Here is an 8,349-nt window from a genome sequence, read left to right as displayed (position 1 = left end):
GAACATATTTCTGTGAAAGTTCAGCAATATTTTGGACTAACTGTTGACGGGGCTCATTGTTCTCGACTGAACTAGATGGACTTCTATACATGTATCCGACGAGAACCAATCCAGTTGCTATTTTTAGTTCACACCACACACTTTCCTCAACGTCCCGACTGGAAAAGTCGATTTCTCTTGCAGTGATACTTTGCTTGACGTACATTGCCACTCCTCTCCAATGCTTAGATGGTAGAATTAGATTGTAGCCTGAAATTGACAACTCACTGGCTTGCACTTCATACTGAAAGTTTTTAAAGGATATATCCCAGTTAATGCGATGACGTCAGGATCAGACTAAGCAATATTCTGGCCTCCAGTTCCTCTCTCTTATTGAGTATTGCATCAACATTACTACAGAAACACTTAAGTTGCTCTGTTGCATAACTGAAAGCAAAGTGTGCCGTAATAAGAAAGTGCTGGTGAGTGATCACAAACAACTGGAATCTCTGAAGATTTATGGTCTGCGAATGGAACGCGACAGTGTTGTGCCGCCTTCCTTCACTGGATTGCTTCTCTTGTTTATCAGTTTGTCATTTAGTATAGTTCATGTGTTGTCTCCTTCACTTTGCTTTTTCTTCGGCTCTTTAACAAGTTCTGCCCTCTTGGCTCTTTCCTTCTGCGTACGATCAGGCTGTACAAAGATACCCCTCAGTGAATCGGGTGCTTGGCGAAGTTTGTTTGCCCGCCGACACAAATCCTCGCTGCAAGTGTTGCTAGGAAACTGAACTAGAACAGGGCGAGACAGCCGAGACTTTGAGTTCTCCTCCCGTTTTCCCAGTCTTTGCACTTTCTTCACTTCGACTTCAACACTTAGGAGGTTTAAGACTGTAGAAACGGAGGCTGAATCCTCTTCAAGTCAATTTTTCGAAGTTTCTTTGGTTGATTCTGGAATGCCATGTAGTATTACATTCTCTCCTCCTCTGTCCTCTCTTTCTTCTTCCAGTGACTCGTTGGCAAGAAATTACATCGCCTCTGATAGATCAGTGGGACTCAACACTGACTTCTGTCTTTTCAATCATATCCTTTTTAAGCTAATATAGAGTGTTTTCCAACTTTGCACACGTTTTCTCAATGCTCTTCCAATTTGTAGCCATGTCTTCAAGCCTGCAAAGCCTGTCTCTTGTTTCACTCAAGAACTTTTTACATCTGTCTTCAACTACTTGCTCACCTTTATAATTGCTTCCAGGGCTTTTTGTTCACATGCTTGACAAAATCTACTGGCACACTCTTGAATAACTGGAAGTCATCAACTGACAAACCACAACCTGTTGGGCAGAACCATCTCTCGCATCGTTCACATTCAATACTCGTTTGGTCAGTATCTGAGAATATGTTGTTACAAGACGCACAACAAGTGTCATCTACATCTGATTCTGGTGTCTTAGTGTCTCTTGCACAGGAGCTATTAGAATCTATGCGACCTTTTTTCTTTGTCACGTTTGAGCTGATGTTCCTCTCAGGTTACTATTTGGTTTAGTATAGGGTTTTGATTCTTTTTGATTTGCGTTTGAACTTCCGTATTCAGTGTCACACTTTAGCTGGGGGGCTCTGTGTCACCTCAGGCGGTGTGAGTGATAATAATAATAATGATAATTGTGAATTTATATTGCGCAGTTTCTATGAAGCATATGTACTCAACTGCGCATAACAATAAGATATAATCAAAGAAAGAAAATCAGATTTATAAGGAAGGAACACAATATAATTCTTAACTGAAAATCATACAATATAAAGAAAACACAATTAAAGGACTGATAATTGCATAATCATAATTCATAAAAAAATATCCGATATCTGTGAACCATGTAGATAATGTAATAAACTGTGACTATGGGAAACTTTCGTGAAATAGATGTGTTTTAAGGAGATTTTTGAACCTGTTGATTGATGATGTATGTCTGATTGAGGGAGGGAGGTTATTCCAGAGTTTTGGTGCAGCACTAACAAAAGCACGGTCACCTGAGGTAATTTTCGTCTTGCACCGTGGATGACTGAGGAGCATGGTGTCATTTGAACTACGAAGTCTGTAAAACTGGGTTGCTTTTATGGTGAGAAGTTCGCTGAGATAAAAGGGAGCCAAGCCATGAATAACTTTGAATGTAATAAGAAGGAGCTTAAACTTAATTCTCTGGCGTACTGGGAGCCTGTGCAGTTCATAAAGTAGTGGACTTACATGTGAAAAATTTAGAAGAGTTGCAAATGAGTCTGGCACACGTATTTTGTACACGTTGTAACTTACTTATCTGAGATTCAGGTAACCCATACAGCAGTCCATTACAGCAATCAAGTTTACATGTGATGCAGGCATGGACCAATGTTTCCATACATGTGCTACTGAGATATTTGCGAATATGACGAAGATTATATACAGAAAGTAGAATGCTGCTTTGCAGGTCTTGGATATGTGTGTCTCCATGCTCAGCTGAGAGTCAAACCAGACACCTAGGTTTTTTGCAACCATAGAACTCGTAACTTCAGTGTTTCCAATCGTAATTGAATTCAGATTCAGTTTTGACACTTGCCTAGGTGTTTCAATAACAAGAAATTCAGTTTTGCCCTCATTAAGTTTCAGCCTACTGCCTAACATCCACCTACGAAGATCCCTAATACATTGTTCAAGTTCCAAAACACAGGACTGCTCTTGTATACTCACGGGGCTGATTGAAATATATTGTTGAGTATCGTCTGCATAACAATGACAAGATATTTTGTGAGAGCATGAATCAATTATAGCAAAAAGTCGGCTAGCGTAAAGAGAGAAATGAAGGGGACCGAGCCTCGAACCTTGAGGAATGCCCCATTTAACATCAAACTTCTTTGAAATAGTGTCACCAATTAATATTTGTTCTTCCCTATCAGACAGATACGACTGCAACCAAGACAGAACAGAGCCTGTGATCCCAAAGTCAGATTGCAGCGTCTCAGCAAGTATGCTACGATCGGTAGTGTCAAAGGCGGCACTGAGATCTAAGAGTGCTAAAAATGTGACCTTTTTTTTCATTCATTGCCATCAACAAATCATTCTGGACTCTTAGAAGAGCAGTTTCAGTACTATGATACTTCCTGTATGCCGACTGTGTTACAGGGAGGAGGTTATTACGGAGGAGGTGTTCCTGAATTTGAGAAGTGGCTGCCCCTTCAACCAGTTTAGACACATAATGAAGGTTAGGACTACTTATTGGCCTGAGATTTCTGAAGTTCATTTCTGCACTAGGCTTCTTCAGCACAACTAGGGCAAGCTTCCAGCCCGAATAAAACTCACCATTGTGTTGTGACAAATTGATCAGTTTTGTGTACACAGGCAATAATACATCTAGACATTCAACCACTAGTCTTGTGGGCATAGGGTCAAAAGAACTTGATTTCTTACTGAGATTCAACACAAGCTTCCGAACGTCACTTTGAGATAATAGCGTAAAATTAGCGAACACAGGTGGGTTAGAAACAGAGGAGTGTTCACACGAATTACCAACACCTACAACATCTTTGTGTAACATTGATTCAATATCACAGTGGATCTTGACAACCTTCTGTTCAAAATATTGACCAAGTCTGTTGACGAAGTCATGAGTGTCTACACCAGGGGGTATAACAATGTCACACTTTGTCATGTTTAACAAAGATTTTGTTATATCGAAAAGTTTCATTTGGTTTGACCTGTTATCCAAGATACAATCAGTGTAGTATTTTGTACGTGCACTGTTCATCACAGACAATATCTTGTTCCGAGCTGTCTTTAGAGCATTGTGGTCGGAAACAGATCGAGATTTCCTACATATTTTTTCTGCCTTTCTCCTCTTCCTCTTTTCCGTTCTTGCCTCATCAGTAACCCATGGCACTCTGGGGCGAGTATGCACTTTTTTAGTGATTAAAGGTGCATGTTTACTGAAAATAGATGACAGGGTAGAATCATATAATGAGGCTAAATCATCCAAAGAATCTGGTGGGCTTACACACAACTCACTTGAAACAAGGTCATCTGTCAATGCATTGAGCTTAACATTTGATAATTTGCGAAAAAACACCCTTTTTCCGATGAAAAGGGTCTACTAACTTTAAGTGCACAGAGAACGGACATATGGTCAGAGACCAAAGAGTCTGCCCAGGATTGACCTAAAATAAGATCATCAGACTGACAGGTTATTACCAAATCTAAAGTGTGACCAAATACATGAGTAGCCACTTTGACGTGCTGAACACAACCAAGAGATTCTAACAGATCTCTGAATAATTTTGACTCAGAGTTATCTGCAACATCAACATGAATGTCATAATCTCCTGTGAAGAAGATAGGAATGTTTGACATCAGGTGTGGCTGTATAAATTCACTGAATTCAGACAAGAACATGGAAATGGGAACACGGTGATTCTCAGAGTAAGGTGGTCTGTAGAGGATGAAGAGTCGAAGCTGAAAAGATCCCAAGGTGATATGATACTCAGTGAATTCAAATGACTTTGTTTCCCCAGCTTTGCATTCACGGACAGTGATGTTTTCCTTGTGAAGAAGACCTTTTCCACCGCCGCGACGACCAGCTCGTGGATGGTGCAAGAACTTGTATCCTGACGGGACAATATCACTGATGACTGCTGCATCATATTCAGTTAACCATGTTTCTGTTACAGCATAAATGTCTGCTTTGCTGTCACAAACGTAATCCAGTACAGATGCTGATTTATTCTTTAACGATCTAAAATTTGCAGTGCAGAGTTTGATTGAATCCTGTTCTGCAGTCATGCAGGTTTGTGGTATGTTGACAAGGTTGTTCAGGTTTCTGCTGCGGCAGCCGTGATGTCTGACGGGCAAATCATGTCGAAGGGTCAAGCCAACGACGGGGATCCTCTGCTGCTCAGAGAAGGTAGATGATTGCTCTGCCACATAGGCATGAGATGTTTGAAGTGGTGGAGTAGCTCTTTGTCGGGGCTGTGCCTTTGTCAGCAAGGACACTGTTTTACCAGCTCATGATTCACCAGTAGATGTGAGCAACCAATTTGCATCTTTCTTTGCTGATAAGGTCAAAGATATTAGCTGTGACCTGAGTAACCAGTGCAGCAACTTGATCTTGAACCCCATGTACGCAGATCAGCAAACTCAACATGAATTTGATTTTTCTGCTACTGAACTTACACGGATAATCACGAAGAGTCCTTCTAAGACTTGCTGTCTTGATCCTTTACCTACATGGTTGCTGAAGAAGCATCTTCCAATTGTTGCTCCTTCGCTCACTGCTTTGGTAAATGTCTCTCTATCAACAGGAACCTTCCCAGACTCACTGAAGCAAGCTATTGTGATTCCAGTGATAGAGAAATCCTCATGTGACAAGGACATTCTCTACAGACCAGTTTCCAATATCGAGTTCAGATCCAAGATCATTGAACGTGTAGTCACATCTCAGCTTGTTCAGTACATGAACGAGTCTCATCTCTCCGAGTCCTTTCAGTCTGCCTATAAGAGTAACCATAGCTGCGAGACAGCCCTCCTCAAAGTCCAAGATGATATCCTTCGCAGCATTGACAAAAGGAAAGGGGTTATGCTGGTAATGCTCGACCTGTCTGCTGCGTTCGATACAATCGATCATGAAATTCTGCTCGATCGCTTTGGTATCAAAGGTTCAGCTCTACAATGGATGGCTTCCTACCTCACAAATCGAAGGAGTCGTGTCTGCGTGTCTGGTCACTTGTCTAGGGAGTGTGCTTCAGTGGTTGGCATTCTACAGGGATCTGTAATTGGGCCCCTATTGTTCACCATGTATACCAGTCCTCTTGGAAATCTCCTTCGTGCTGAAAATGTTAAGTATCATGTATGCAGATGACGTGCAAATCTATCTTGAGTTTGACCCCAGTGGCCCTTCCAGTGTTGAACTCACTCTGAATGCACTGTCCAGATGTGTAGGTAAAGTGCAGGAATGGATGACTGTGAACAAGCTGAAACTCAACGAAGATAAAACAGAGTTTCTTGTTCTTGCCTCCCAACGCCATCTTAAGCTTGTACAGGACATCAAACTTGCTCTTGGTACAACTCTCATCTCTCCCTCTGATCATGTGCGCAGTCTTGGAGTTATCTTTTCCTCTGATGCAAAGATGAGCACGCATGTTTCACAGATCTGTAAGTTAGCTAACTACTAAATCAGAAATCTGTGGAGGATCAGAAAATTTATTGATGCTTTTACTTGTTACGCAGCAGTCCGTGCATTGGTCTTATCGCGACTCGACTACTGTAATGCTCTTCTTGGCGGAATCAGTCAGGCTGATGTGGATCGCTTACAGAGAGTTCAGAATGCTGCCTCTAGACTAGTGTACCATGTTCGTTCACGTTCTCATGCCACTCCTCTTATACATCAACTCCACTGGCTGCCAGTCAAAGCAAGAATATCCTTCAAACTTCTCCTACTGGTCTACAAAGTAGTCAACAATAGAGCTCCAGAGTACATTGGGAAGTGTCTGGTACGACACTCTCACTCCAGGCGCACTCGTCTTTCATCATCCATTACCTTTACTCAACCACACACGAAAAAACTAGCTGACGATGCAGCTTCTCTTCTTCTGCTCCTAGGCTGTGGAATAAGCTCCCTCCTCTTCTCTAATCATCACCAACACTTGATCATTTCAAACAAAACTTGAAGACTTATTTATTTTGATGTCCCTATACGTATGTGCACTGGACTTGTACTGTCACTGCCTGGTATCTTGTATATAATTTTTATCTCCTATGGCGACCAGGGATGACATGTCATAGCGCTTCGTATCCAGTGGAAAAGGCGCTCTATAAATGTCTATTATTATTATTGCTATTATTATTATTATTGTCTTCCAGCCTGCTCTGGTTCCTCTACGGGTTGGCCGTTCAGTGTTGAGCCCAAGAGATTTGATGGTGGAATATACATTGCGAGGTACCCTATTCTTACAGTCCTTCTGGATAGCAAGAAGACTGGCTGTACTCATGTTGTGGATGAGTTGGCCTATGTGCTTTCACTTCACTACATTGTGTAGTTGGCCCAGGGTTACTCTGAATGTCTCTAGCATTGAGTATCGCAATCTGGAAGGAAGCATAGCTATTGGAGCTTCTACAATCCTTTTCTACAATCCTTTGGTCTGCCACGAGTTGGTCTTTCCATACTGACTGGTGTTTAATCGATTTTTTAATCTCGTAGTAGGTATATTGAGTTTCACGTATATAGCATGGAAGAAATAACCAGATAGTGCTCGTTCAGTCAATTCCCGAAACCCTAAAAAAAATAATAATAATAATAAAAAAAAACCAAAACCAATATCAAAATATCATAGGTAGCATGCGTGGGTGTATCACATACAGATTCCAATGCAGTGACTATAGACGCAGGTAACACAGCATGCATGCGTGAAGCACTGACTTGCACTGTATGCACACTTTTCACGTTGCACACGATGCAATTTCAAAATCCATCCGAATCCCATGCATCCTTTAAAATAACGTCCTGAATATGATCCAAGAAGTGATTGGAAGTGTGTCAGATTGCATCGTATCCAAGAAGTTAGCATGCGTGGGTTTTGCCTTCCTTCAAAATACTTAATGTTAAAAAGTAGATCAAAACTCCACTTTGGGAGCATTGCACAAAAAAAAAAATAGTCTCATCACCGCACATTGTCCTCACGTGCAAATATAAAGGAAAAACACGTGTTTCCTCAAGAATTGGCGTACATAAAAAATTCCAGTTTGACACTTTAAGCAAACAAGGCCTGCTAGGTCGACACATTAATCCTCGCGAGTCTTTTTTTTGTTTTGTTTTGTTTTGTTTTTGCTTATTATCGAACTCATGGGCCTTATTTTCCCAGTGTCAAATTCAAGGGCTGTGTGATTACTGGGCTGTGTGACTCATGGATCTTTTTTCAATGTCGAACTCGTGAGCTATATGACTCGAGACCAACGAGTTCGACACTAAGCAAACAGGGCCCACGGGACCGACACATCAAGCCGCGCCTTGTAATGTCGAACTTGTGGGTCGTTTTTACCTAGTGCCGAACTCGTGGGCCTTCATTGCTTGGATAAGGATTCACAGGTTTTTATTCGTCTAGTGACGAACTCATGGGCTGTTTTATGACTCGCAAGATCTATGACTTATGGACTTTCTTTCATTGTCGAACTCGTGGGCCGTATGACTCGTGGGTGTCCGTCTCGTGGGATGACCCCTAATAGATATGTGTGCAAACACACACTGATACAGACTGCGAATTGAAATACAATCGCAGTTCGATTGTATTATTGATGGAGAAAGTCCCCCTCCTCCGAATGCCCATTCTCTTCCTCTTCATCATCATCATCATGATGAGCCA

At 41.6% G+C, this 8,349-nt stretch overlaps 1 pseudogene; it reads right to left on the bottom strand.

Moving 5' to 3' along the window:
- Positions 1-586: 586 nt before the first annotated feature.
- On the bottom strand, positions 587-8,054 carry LOC140245220 (uncharacterized; annotated as a pseudogene).
- Between the last annotated feature and the right edge of the window lie 295 nt (positions 8,055-8,349).

Source organism: Diadema setosum, chromosome 2, assembly GCF_964275005.1.
Source record: "Diadema setosum chromosome 2, eeDiaSeto1, whole genome shotgun sequence".
Taxonomy (NCBI): Eukaryota; Metazoa; Echinodermata; class Echinoidea; order Diadematoida; family Diadematidae; genus Diadema; species Diadema setosum.
Note: the sequence above shows the minus strand (reverse complement) of the source record. Positions and strands in the feature narration are given on the sequence as shown.